This window comes from Crocodylus siamensis, chromosome 1, assembly GCF_052110815.1.
Source record: "Crocodylus siamensis isolate JL-2025a chromosome 1, ASM5211081v1, whole genome shotgun sequence".
NCBI classification, from domain to species: domain Eukaryota; kingdom Metazoa; phylum Chordata; order Crocodylia; family Crocodylidae; genus Crocodylus; species Crocodylus siamensis.
The window spans coordinates 239104065-239118028 of record NC_143395.1 but is presented as its reverse complement, the minus strand read 5'-3'; the positions used below and the strand labels follow the sequence as shown (position 1 = coordinate 239118028).

General features: G+C 42.5%; 1 long non-coding RNA gene across 1 annotated transcript; it reads right to left on the bottom strand.

Annotated features, from left to right (window-relative positions):
- Positions 1 to 230: 230 nt before the first annotated feature.
- LOC149874308 (uncharacterized) lies at positions 231 to 10685 on the bottom strand. Its single transcript, XR_016439916.1, has 3 exons — positions 10334 to 10685; positions 6226 to 6335; positions 231 to 849 (listed from the first exon to the last, which is right to left on the bottom strand). It is a non-coding gene; the product is annotated as an uncharacterized LOC149874308 (long non-coding RNA).
- Between the last annotated feature and the right edge of the window lie 3279 nt (positions 10686 to 13964).

Genomic DNA, 13964 nt, shown 5'->3' with positions numbered 1-13964 from the left:
AAAATACGAAATCTAAAGCAACACAAGGCAAACTAGATTTATTTACAAGAAAGTTCCCAGAGGAAGCTGAGTGGGAAAAATCCACTCAGCAATGGTTCATTGCTAACATCTTTGAAATAGAGAAATGCCTGTGTACACTTCCAGATACCACTGCAGCTAACAGAGACATTTGCACAATTCATAAAGACCTCCCCCCATTATTTATGTTTTTGTTGCTCACAGGTATTGAACGAGTTAGTATGACTTTGGCTTACAGTATGTCTTTTAGACAACCCATGGATTCACTCTGCACAACTGTTTCCAACTTACATATAGGTTTTATAGTATCTTGCCTATATTAATACATCTTAATGAACAGGAAGAAGAGAACAAATTACACATGGATACTGGTTAGAGAACAGCACTTTCATTCCCACAAGTAGCTGCTTCTTCTGAATGATTCTTTTGCCTTGCTGTTAAGGGTATATCCTTGTACAGGTGGATGATGGAGGCATCTTTGAATTCTTGAGGGACTACCTCCTGTGACCACATACTTCAGAAGATCTTGGTTAGGTTCTCTGTGAGGCTGTGACCATCTAATTTGTAGACCTCTGCTGGAATCGCATCAGCTCCAGGAGCTTTACCACTAGACATTTGTTGTATGGCCTTTTGGACTTCCACGATTGTAGGCAGAGCTTCAAGTGAGGTGTTGATGGCAATTTGAGGCAGCTTGTGTATGGGTTTCATGTTGACAGAGGAGGTCAGGTTGAGGATGGCACTGAAGTGTTCAGCCCATCTTGGGAGGATCTGGGCTTTGTCAGTTTGTAGCATGGTCCTGTCAGTGGACAGCAGTGGGGAGGATCTGAGGACCTGTGAACCACAGACAGCCTTTAGGGTGTCAAAGAACTCCTTTGTGATAATAAACAGGGATGGGGTTATTTCATTATGGATGGATAGTTAGTTCCTGTACGAGAGGAAAGGAAATCGCCAGCTCTGTGACAATCACAGGGGCATCTCCCTCCTCTCAACTGCCAGAAAGATTCTTGCAAGAGTCCTCCTCAACTGGCTGACCAACCATCTAAATGGCCTACTGCCTGAGAGTCAATGCGGCTTCAGAAAACGATGTGGAACCACCGACATGGTGTTTGCAGCCCAGCAGCGTCAAGAAAAGTGCCAGGAACAGAACATTGACCTTCTCACATGGATTGACCTAACCAGTGCCTTGGACACAGTGAACCATGAAGGCCTCTGGGAAATAATAACATAACATGACACCCCAGGAACCACACATCTTAGTTAAAGGCCAACAACTGTCGATGGTCAACAAGTTTGCCTTTTTAGGCAGCATGCTCTCCCATGCTGTCCACATCAACAACGAAGTCAATGCGAAGCTAGCAAAAGCCAGTATGGCCTTTGGCAGACTCTGTAAGTTGGTCTGGGACCACAGAGGCATTGGAATGTCAACAAAACTGAAGGTTTAGAAAGCCGTCATTCTCCTGGCCCTCCTTTATGCCTGCAAAACCTGGACTGTCTACCAGCATCATGTCAAGAAACTAAACCACTTCCACCTGTGCTGCCTGTGAAAGGTACTAAAGATCAAGTGGCAGGGCAAGATTCTGGACACTGAGGTGCTCAGAAGATCAGCTCTCCCCAGAATCTACACCCTACTGAAACTGGCACAGCTAAGATGGGCTGGCCACCTTTCAAGAATGCCTGACACTCACCTGGCAAAGAAAATCTTCTAGGGTGAACTGTCAACTATAGTATGCTTTTGTGGTGCACCAAAGAAGCAACACAAGGACACCCTAAATATGTCCCTAAAAAGTTTCGGCATTAACCCAGAGTCATGGGAGCAAATTCCTCGTGACTGTGCATCCTGGAGGTCATCAATCCAGAGTGGAGCACTGGCCTTCGAGCAGCAGTGCACGGCAGAGGCTGTGAAGAAGGACGTGGCCAGGAAAACAAGGACCTCTCATGTCCAGTCCTTGTCACTCTTCTGCCCCTGCTGCAGCAGATTGTTCAGGGCAAATATTGGGCTTATAAGTCACCTGCATACCCAAATATCAGGCTTATAAGTCACCTGCATACCTAGCCTCCACTATCCTCCTCTCTCTTTCCTCTCTTTCTGCATTTTTTGCTCTCTTTCTCCCTTTCTCTTTTCTCCCTACCTTTTTCTTTCCCACTGCCTTTCTCTCTTCTCCCCCCCACTGGACACAGTCATCTTTACTTGCGAAGGATGAACAGCAAGTTAAGGGTACATCCTACTTGTTCACCACCATTGTTGAGTCGGTATATAAAGACTTCTTCCCTCTGTTAGATGCTTTGCCACCTGCCATCATGCCCTGCCAACTGCATTGAATTCCTTTGTGAGGGCACTATGAATGATACAACTAACTGTTGGGGAGTCATGCATGTGCCTGTTATCATTACCCTCATCATTCAAAGAACTATTTGATGCCAATTCAATTAACATATCCTTATTGCAGCATATCTCATAGCAGGTATGTTAAATAAGGAAGAGGAGAGGTATTAAGATGATCCATTTAGGTCTCAGTCATGCAGACATCATGGGTGTACCTTCACCAAGTCCTAATGATGCCTTGCTACTACTGTCGATTCTATCACCTGAACCTCCTGCAGCACTGTCTTGCCCAACCTTCAGTACAATGAAAAACTGCTTTCTACATAGTTACAAAAGGAATTCTTCCATACAGAGGCAAAACAATGCAGCCAGGCACCGGGGGGAGCTGCAAAATGGGCAGTGGCAACTTCTGGCTGCTGCCATGCTGCTGGCTTGATTGTGCAGCTACAACAGAAGCAGTTTTTTTTCTGCTTCCCCTCCAACAAGTTGGAGGCAACTGGGGCAACTTCCTTAGTCTCCCCATCCCAGTTATGCTACTGCTGCCACGGTACAACCTGAGAAAGAATGTGGGTTAGGGATTTCTATATCCAGGAATTATAGGAGCAAGAAAACACTAAATTTCATTAGGCATCATATTGGATAATGTACCGTCAGGGTCATGACTTTTGTGATTGACTGGGCTACAAAGTAACATCAGTGTATATATAAATATTAAATATATATCTTGCTATTTAACAAGAGTTGGTTACTTGTATATACTGTCATTCCTTAATTCACTCCATCATCCCAGGCCTACTTTTTGAACTATTAATTATGTTAGTAAGGACTGAAAGAAAAAAATCAAGCTAATAGGTCTAGTTTAGTAAGAAACTCTCTCTGGCATGTGCATTTCTGCTGTGCTTCAGGAGTTAGTTCATCCCTAAAGAAAGGGGTCATTAGTTAGAGCTTATTTGTGGTTCTGAGTTGAACAACAGCTGCATCTGAAGTTAGCCTTCATAGTTTTGTTACATTGTTTGCCTAGCAAAATCTTCCCTTGATGGAAAAACATGAATTTTTAATTGACTCTGCCTTGAAAACAGCACAGGTTTGTTTATTGGTCAAAAATAACTCAATAAAGCTCAAGTTTGCAGAACATTTCTTAAAGCTAGTTAAGCTCACAGAATTCCCAATTTTTTCTGTTTCCATAAGCTTTGTTTCTATGTAATAGAACAAGTGCACAGACATGTTCCTAAGGGTCAAACCTTGCACAATTTTCCTTCATGTGATGTGTCATTGTCTTCAAGGGGGCTACCCAATATGAGGATTTATTTGCCAGAGTGGGCTCCTACAGCTGAGCTAGGCTACAGTTCTGTATTACCAGTCTTCAGTTTCCTAGGAGTAAAGCTCTGTCTTTCATGGAAGATTGTGAGCACCTCAGAATAAGGAAGGCAACCCCCCACACAAACACACCTTGCTAAATTAAATCTACAAAATAGACTCGTCACTTGTAATTGGCTCTGTTGTGCATATAGCATGAGGAGCAACTGTGTGCTATTGCTCTCCAAGGGCTGTTTATTTAGATGCTGTGACACCTTGAAGTACTCTTCTAGAAAGGAAAGGAGTCTGTAACAGCAAAGCCTGGTCACACAAGTCACCTCTTGTCTTGCTTTGTTAGCCTCAGCAAAGCCTAAAAAGGACAGACACCTTTATGTGAGGCAGAGAATTAGGATCAAGGAGATTCTTCCATGATCTGACATTGTTTTGCACTTTGAAGTGCATTGACCCTTTAAAATTTGTTTACCATCTTGACCTTTTTAAATTAAGTGCTTACCCTCTTTTTCTGTGGACAATAAAAAACAGAGACAAGACCATGAGCTAGGTATAAACTGATCAAAGATTCATTAAGAACAAGGCAAATAGCATATCAAGTTAAATGTACTACACCATTAGACGGCTCAAACAGTTGCTTCAATAAATTGAATTGTCTGTACAGCTCACAGTGCAGAAGTAAAACTTAATAGATAGAACAGGCACTCTGGTAAACCATACAGATTAGCTCACATACTGTATAAATGATAATTCTGCCTTTTAAGATATTCTCTGCTGTAATGCCATGAATTAATAACCAATTTATATGGTGCCGCCTTGCACCTCTTAGAAGAGAAAATAAAAAAAGCATCCTTAAATGCTAAACACATTTAAATGGATCACTGCATTTCAAAATGCAAATGTTAACCAACATGACTTAATAAATACATGGCTACAAGCCAGTTTGAGTGCTTACATAAAAGTGTATTAGGGTTAAAAACAGCTGCCCATCACTATCACATTTGAGTAGATTCCAAGTAAGATAGTTACAACTAGCCAGGCCTTCTAACATTTTTGCCTGATACCTTTTTTGGGGAGGGAAAAAACTTGGCTTGCTGGTTTGTTTGTGTTTTTTTAAGCAAGAAGATGGATGATTTATATTACAGAGCTTTTGGAAGTGGAAATGCAGGAGCAGGAAGAGGTAATAATGGAGTGAGGAAAGCAGAGCCCGGTGTTCAGAGAGAGAGGGCTGTACTTCACAATCTGAGAGGACTGGTTCTGTGGTGCCACAAAAGCCATATTTTGCTTCCTGCAGTCACTGCTCACATATTCTCAAATAGCAAGAATGATAAAGCTACCTTAAGAAATGATGACCACAGCAATTTATATAAGGGTTCTGCAAGAGGATAACAGCTCCATTCACCCAGCTGTGTGCATGAAAAACCTTAATAGCCATAGAAACATCAAACCAACATCCTTTTGTTCTCAAACTCAGTATGATACGATTGGCCAGCCCAACATGGAACTTCACTGGCATTCAAATGCAGAATTTTTAAGACCTGCCTTGAACCCCTGTTTACTGAAAAGCCCATGGGGCTGAAAATTGCAGTGTTCATTCCTGCCCTAATTAAGGCTAATAGGAAAGTATGGTTCAACACCATCAAGAAGCCAGCAAGCAGTCAGTCAGTATATGTTTTGGGTTACCCGCAAGCCACATCACAGAACAAGATAGCAATCTCCCTCTGTGATATATTGATGAATTGAGCCAATTATACATTTCCCCAGTGGGTTTAGCTCAGTGGTTCTTAAACAGGATACTGCAAGGGATGCTGCAGTGTGGGAGCCACTGATTCCGCAACCTCAGCAGAAAAAAGTGTCCTATGCCCCTACTGCACAGCTAGACCCAGAAGGCTGTGATATGTGTGCAATCTCTTGCCTCATTAGAGTTTTCTGATAAGCCTAAAGAAGACAAAAGAGCTGGCGACAGCCCTTCTTGTTCCAGTTCACTCCTGCTGCTCCCAGAAACCCAAGAGGGGACAGTTTCAGTTGGCCCATACATCTCTGTTTCTTGGAGAAGACATACAGAATTCAATTGGAAAGAGCTGTGGCATGAGCTGGCTCTCTTGCCTGCTTTAGTCTCATCAGAGAACCCTACTCGAACATGAGAGCTCATGTGCCATAGCACCTCCTAGTCTCACCGTGCGTGAGGTGTGTGGGGTAATGTTCCTGGCAGTGGCAAAGCCACCCAGCTGAGAACCTCTGAAATAAGTTGAAGCAGCACTAACAGTGGTATCTCAGCAGGCGATGACTCTAAAAGGTCTGAGAACCACTGGTTTAACTTGTGTTTGTGCTGCTTATTTCTAATAGCAATTTGGCTGAGCACCATGAAATTATAAAAAAACTGAAATGTTTACATGAGATATTTCATTCTTATTAAAACATCTTTTTTCAAAGAAAGTTGGACAAGCATGATGCCAGGCACATGGAATCTACATAGATACCTCACTGGCTCTACTAGGCACTGGATTTAGCTCTTGATGAATAGCTTCTGCCAGTTTTGGGAAATTCTCTGGGATTGTTGTTCTCATCAGCCATACCTGATGTCAGCAGTCCTTGCCCTGCTGGGTTGGAGGGAGTAGAACCTTCTGCATCCTTTCCTCTCCTGAGTATATAGTATATTTGTGGCAGTATCACTCAGGATGGGGCCCTAAAATATGGAGAACATAGTGAAAAAAACTGAGAAAGGGAGAGGGGAGTAAATATAGGAAGAAGAAATGTGAAGTGTGTGGAAGGAAGAGACAAATATTTAAAACAGCATATGACAAAGAAAAGAGGAAATGCACTGATCTGCAGAACAGATTTTTCTAACTTTTGTTGTAATTGCACAATCTGCTTACACCATTATGCATAGTCATCAAATACATTAATTCTGTTCCCTTTAACCAATCTGACAAAGAAATGCATGTACATAAAACAAATCAAAGTAATCAGAACAAATGATAACATAAGATTGTTCATGATTAACAGGAGACTGCTTTTCCCTGTATGTACATTTAGACTATAACTAGTTTGAGTTCTTCAAATCTCTACAGCAACAGTTTTAAGACTATAAGCCCAGGACATATTTTAGTGGGATGATTTCCAGAGGGCCTGAGCAAATCTGTAATTCTCAGCCTTATTCAGAATAGAAAGATTCCAACACCTTTAGAAATTAGGTCATAAAAAACCCTCAGTTTCACACTGATGTCACAACTCAGTTCATTCTTAGTCACACAGTACTTTAAATGGGTTCTGTATAAAGCCCTGAAAGCTCTTCTAAGCCATGAGGAGGGGGGCAGCAAGTACCACATAAGTAGCACTAATTTAAAGCCAATAGAGCTTAAATCCATTCACTTTCATTATTTTCAGTTGGTCCAGTCTGGTTTCAATTCACCATTCAATCAACTTCAATTAGTTCTCACTTTTGTACATATTAGCCAATCTGAAACACTGAAAGTGATGTGCATGTCTGTACTGCCCTGCTCAGAAACAGTTTATTAAACAAGTTATACCAAGGCTTTAAGGGATGAAACAATTCAGGGAAAATATTATAGGGAACCTTTGGTAACAGTGGTCCTGTAAGTCGTCATCCCCTTTCTGGACTTTCCTGCCATGCCTTGATGGGAGAAAGAAGAAAAAGAATGTACCCAGAAAGGGGGAACAGACAGCCCATGTGCCACGATAGGTACCTGACATGGTGACTTTAGTTGCAGGGCTCTGCCACCCCTCACAGCCTGTCCATGTCCAACCAACACAAGTCTTGGGGATCTGATCTTCTAGGAGCCACAAACTCTTCACCTAGCTTGTAGTTTTAGTGGGTTGGTTCCGCCATCCATTCTCCATGACCTTCCCCCCCCGCAGGAGAAACAGTGCACTCCCACAACCCAGAATGACTTGTAGCTGGGTCAACAGTAGTCCTTAGGGGGGACCACTCTCTCCTGGTTCATCAGTGTCTCTCTCCCACTATTGTAGCCTCTTTTAGAGCAGGGCTGAAAAGCAGCATTCTCCCCTCCCCCTCATTCCCTTTTGCTCTGGCTGCTGGGTTCCCAGTACCTCACCATCAGATGTTTTTACTTCTCATGGCCACGTTATCTATGCCACCTCAAATCTCATGCTGCTCCTGGTTGTAGGCTCCATGCCTCCATGTAGAATGTCGCAGTGCTCAGTTGCCCAGCAAGGCCCTCTCTGGGGCAACAACATTCTTCGGTGTTACCTGTTTTATAGGTCATTCCAGTTGGACCAACCACTCAGTGCTGCCTCTTGCATGTACAACTCTGGATGACTTTGACCAGTGCACTGTGGGATGACATCGTTAGGCTGCAGCACGGCTGTGTATTTGCCACCGGTAAATAACTCCCTATGGTCTATTCTCACAAACAGGAGCTGATACCAGTCCCTAGTTATACATCCTGTCCATTAACTCTCATGCCTCCTTTACCAGGAAAGAAAAAGCCCATTTCTCATAGCATGTAGTCTAGTCTTCTCTTTCCCTCCAATCTTGCCTCCTGGAATCACAAGTTTTTCTTCTTCCAGGCTTTGGGACAAGAAGTCAGCCATTCTTTCAACCTGGGCAGTGATCTACAGAAAAATAGAAAGGCTGAAGGGACAAGGGCCACTGCATGATCCTTGTATTGTCAGTTTTGTGGACTGCAGCCATTTAAGTGGGACATGATCTGTAATCAATATAGACGTCCTGCCTTTTAGATAATACCTAAAATGTTCTACATCCTACCATCTGGCTAAACACTCCCTCTCAATTGTAGAGTAATGGGCCTCAGCACTGGTCAGCTTGCGATTGGTATGGGCTATAGGTTGTTCTTTGCCCTGTACCCATTAAAATAGTTCCTCTCCCAGGGCTATCCCTAAGGTATCCATCTGCAGGTAAAAGACTTCCTTAAAATTTGGGGTGTATAATACTGGGTTTTGACAGAATGCCTTTTTCAACCTCTCAAATGCTGAAGTAGTTGTTGCTGACCACTGTAAGTCTCTTTGTTCACCCCACTTAATCAAATCTGTCAGGGGTGCCACCAGTTCAGAAAACCCCAGAATAAATTTCTGGTAATAGCTTGCTAATTCCAGGAAGGATCACAACTGCTTTTGATTATGCAGTGGCTGATAGTTCTTTATCGCCTCAATTTTGTTGGCTAAGGGTTTAAATATGGCCCTGTCTCACTTGGAATCCTAGGTTCCAGGTTTCCCCTTGTCCCAGGGCATGTTTCTTGGTGTTGGTGGTGAAACCCGCTTCCCATAATTCCCTCAAGACAGCCTTCAAATGGTACTTAAGTTGCTTCCAATCTTCTGAAAAAATAATAATATTGTCAATGTATGTTGTGGGATAAGACTGATTAGGGGGACAGAACCCAATCTATCTGCCTCTGGAATAATACAGAGGCCCCATACAGCCTGAATGGCATGTAAAAAACTGAAAAAGCCCCCATGGGGTCCTGAACGTTGTATTTTCTTTGTCAGCAGGTGCCACAGGGATTTGCCAGTACCGCTTTGTTAAGTCCAGAGTCGATATGTAATGGGCCTGGCCTGTAGCATGTCATCTTCTTGTGGCATAGGGAAGATGTCAAACATGGAGACTGCATTGACTTTCCTATAATCAACACATAATCAGATTGTGCCATTTGGTTTTGGGACTATGACCATTGGTCCTCCATGGGCTCTGGGACTCTTCTATGATCCCTTACACCTGCATTAAAGTTAAACTTCACCCACTCCCTGAATACCACTCTGATTCCCATCCTCCAGAGGCATACCTAACAGTGATTGTGCGTTAGGGTGTCATAATACAGGTAGTGGGGCTGGAGCCTCTGGCTATGTGCAGTAGGGTGGTGGCAGCATGCTGCTGTGAGAGGGATGCCACCTCCAAGAGCCAGGTTAACCCTTCCTTGACCCAACAACTGATGCAGTTTTATATGGTGTGTTACCAGATTTGCCCGTTACTTTGGGGTGTACTCATTTATTAGGGACACATTTCTAGGGTCTTGGTAATTCTATCAATGTGCTACTTGTGTTACTTGTGTTTCTATGTGGAGCTATATCTCTCCCTTCTGCAAGTCCTCATTCCCAATGGAGCCATTTTGCAGGACTCAGTTTCAATGTGGCTGGGTTCCTCCAGTCACCAAATCAGTCATACACACAAACACACACAGATTAATGTGACACGCCTGACCCAGCCGGGTTGATCAGCATGGACGGGCTGACACCCTCATATGCCAAGAATCAGTTAATCAGAGCAACAATAAACAGAAGTCAGACACAAGCACACAGGTAAACAGAATACCTCTGAACCCGGCCGGGTGTCCAGCTGACACTGTCATGGACCAGCATTCAGTTCATTAGGGCACGTCTGAGCCAAACCGGGTCAATCAGCCTGTACAAGCTTATGTGTTTCAAACTCATCACGTCCCAATCTTTAGCCTCATGATGAGCAGACCCTGCAGTATTTTTGGGTTTTACAGCTTAGGTAAAAGAAGTGTTGCTGCAGAGCAAGTAGTAATAGACATGCAAAGGAAAAACAAACACAAATCATTACAGTATTACCCTGGTTTTACTAAGTATTTGGGGAAACTTAGCTCAAGCTCTACTAATACAGTCAGGTTCAGAAATTTATACCTAGAGAGAAAAGAGAGAGAGAGAGCGAGCAAGCTGGGATCTCACCAGTCCAAGGCATTTGGGTTGTTGGCTGACAGGGAAAGTTCTTAGCACAATCCTTGAAGGCAGACGATCTGTTTCTTCCAGTTTCTCAAGAAGAACAGCGGGTGGTGTGAGAGAGAGAGTTCTCCTCTTCAAGCACACAGACACTTTGCTTTTTTACAGATTTTTATACCCTCAGTTCAGCTTCTTCCAAGCATTCTCAATAGTGTAAATCATTGTCTTTTCTCTTGACAAGGGGTTATCTGGTTTGGAACATCTCAAGAAACTGATTGATAATCAGGAAAAACATAAGGTTAGGGAGTAACCAGACACTTAGGAGCCAGCTTGAAATTCCTATGCATAGCAGATATACTGATGGGATATCTCATGGCTTCTTCAGAAATAATAGATAGCTTGCAGCATCAGGGTTTTGAATTTTTATTTATTTATTTATTTATTTATTTAAGCCTCAGCTTAGCATGACTTTTCCAGATCTTATTATAGTCTTTTAACAGACTTAAGGCAATTATTGGAGTGTTCATAACCTTTTGTGGGGGAGGACTTCCACTAATCATCCCAGGAAAAGTATGACAAAACTTGTGGTCAGGGCTCCAACGGGCTGGACACTGTGATGAACCCCTTTACCATTGTTCAAATGTTGCCCGTACCCCCTCTGACTTGGTCTCTTTGCCTCAGTATTCCCTAACCCAGCAACTGAGTTTTAGCCAATCAAGTTTAAATAGGCCTCCCATAATGGGACTGGGGAATGTAAAGCCCCAGATGCCTATTAAACTTTACTTTTGCTTAGAGGTGTGTGTACGTGTGTGTGGGGGGGAAGTCCTTTATAAATCCAGATTAGAACTGGTCTGATAAATGCTGAGCTGGGTGTGTGTAAATGTGGGTAGATTAGCATTTGGAGCACAGATTCCCCATCATGCAGTGCTGCCCTGCTTTTCTGATCCCGGAATTCACTGCAGTCTCTGCTCTGGGCTTTCTGTTCTCCATCTCCCATGTAAATAAATGGTCATCTGGTTCCATCTTGGATGCAAATGAGACCTAGGGCAGTTGTTTCACTCTTGTCACCCTTATCTGGAGGGTTTTAGGTGCGTCTCCCACTGCATCTTAATCAGTTTTGTTTATGTGCGGGTGGGAATTCTTCACCAGTCAGACAGGCTACGTTCTTTGTCAAGGTTCCCCAACAACATGGAGCTGAGAGGTAACAGGTGAAGCAGCAAGAGTCCAAAGTCCTTAATTCAGTACAGGGCCAGGGAAGGGTTAACTTTGCTTTCCAGAAGTGAAACCTGACCTTTCACTGCAGCTGTCCCGCCCTATTCCATTTCATAGAGGCTTGATCCACTCTTCATTCAGGTGCCTCCTTTTGCTGAGTATCCAGAGCTCATGTGCCACAAACAGCAGCTGCCTGTGCCATCTGTGGCAGGTGTGATGCACATTGTCCAGCCCTGAATTAGGCTAACTGGATAAAAAGATCAGAAAAACAGAGCGGTCAGGCATAAAGGCACAGGAAGGTATAGGTTAGACAAATTGATCATATTGAGCCAAGTTCTACTGTCAGTTACAATGGCAGGTATCCAGGGTAATTCTATTGACATTTCTTGATTTACATCATATTTACATCTGCTTCATTGAGAATGGGATTTGGTTCATTGAATTTCTGTAAGCAGTTGCAAGAGTAATTAGGGAGTCAGGCTTACATGTGTCTCCTATCTATGATGGTCAGAATATCTGCCACCAGAATTCTTGGACACAGTATCCTTTCAGCCGATATCTAGTGACAGCCATCTGTTTCAATCCAGATGCTAGTCTCAAGAAAAATAAGGTTAGATTTTGCCTTTAGATACTGCCACTAAAAAGTTCATATGAATTCTATGAGCCAATTAAATGGTAGGATATGACTTATGTTAATTTTCCAGTACCAGAAAGCATAAGGAGCAAGTAATGAGAGATCTCTTGGACACTTAGATCTCTTTCCATCACTCTAAGTGTCATAGTTTTACATGCACATTACATTCACACCCTCACATGTCAGTCAAACAATGTAAAGTGCAAGGAATTACTGATTCCCTGCATATGTAATTTTGCTTAATGGCAAAAAATATAGCATGGTTACTTTTTATTGTCAGATCAAGACTGTTTCATGACTTTTCAAACACTAGACAAGCATTTGGTGAGTGCAGTTTGAAAATGATCCTGGTCAAAGAAGACTCTTTGGTTAGTAGAATAATTTCTGTGTGCTAGATATGGAATGATACAGGAAGAGTCATAATTATCTGTGGCTCGTATTTCACCAGCAAGGGTTAATTTCTTTTAAAGAAAAAGCTAATCACTTCTGTTTCACTTCTCCAAACTCTCTCAAGGTTACATTATAAAGAGATTAAAAAACTTACCAGAGGAGTTGAAAGGACTTTTGACATTTTAAAAATATACATTCAGTTTGCCTGATAAATATGACGATATGCTATTATCCATCACCCTTATGAAAGATATTCATGATATATTACTATTTGCATAACATTGCCTTCAAATATAGGGCATCTTGAGGACAGAATATGTATATGCTTCTGTTGTCAAAGTCACATAAACAAACAATCTTCAAAAAATAAAGAGACACATTTCCCGGAAATAAAACTATCAAGCAAATGCGAATGTAGACATAGGTTCCAAGAGATAGAACACAATAGATTCTGTCTCCAGTAGGTCTGAATACCACGTATATCGCCATGGCATGTGCCCTAGTGTCATGGCAGAATGACACAAAAAGTATATTAAAAAAAACAAAAACCCCTCTCAAAAATCGAAGGTTCTCAGAAAAGATTAGAATAAGATGTTTTAACTATTTTAAAAGTGTTTGTCTATCCTGAGAGATCTCACCGTAAAATGGCATTTGTTTATTCAGTGGGCCTGCCTCTTTAAGTATAGGCTTTTGTGCTTGTTTTTGTTCACAACAAACACCCTGTTTTATTGCATTCAATTTCTGTTGGCCAAGTGAGAAAATAGGACAAAGAGAAAGAGAACTGAATTCTATTTCTTCCTGAGAAACATTTACAGGAGTCTTCACTAACTTCCAATCAGTTCCACCTGTGTAATTCCATTGAATTTCCATGGGTATTGTCAAGGGCATAAATTTAAAGATAGTTTTAACTCACTGAAACTTTATTTGCCTGACAAGCCATATGTGCTTTCAAAATGTGCAAAAAAGAGGCAGACCTCACAAGTCTTGTTAGAGGTAGGTAGGTAGGAGACGGTTACACATTTAGTCAAGGATTTGATGCCCTGTTTCTATGTGCCTATAAGCAGATGTCCTTGGAATGGGATCAGTGGTTCTGGGACGTGTCCCAGAACAGCTGATCCGCTTCATTTGGCGACACAGATGTTACCTGTTGTCCCGAGGAGGGGCACAGCAGCACAGTGTGTGTGCCTGGGGAACCCTCTGCTGTGGAATTCGTGGGGCACACAGGTTCAGGTCTCTGAATCCCCAGAAGCACCTGCCTGGGACAACTAGAGAGTGCCAGCAGTTCTGGGCTGCCTGCATTCTCTCACCATAAAGCAAGCAGACATCTGATACAAAAAAGCAGAACCATTTTTTACCACTTACTGTCATGGCCACAATTTTGGGCATTTGTGGCATAACAAAGCA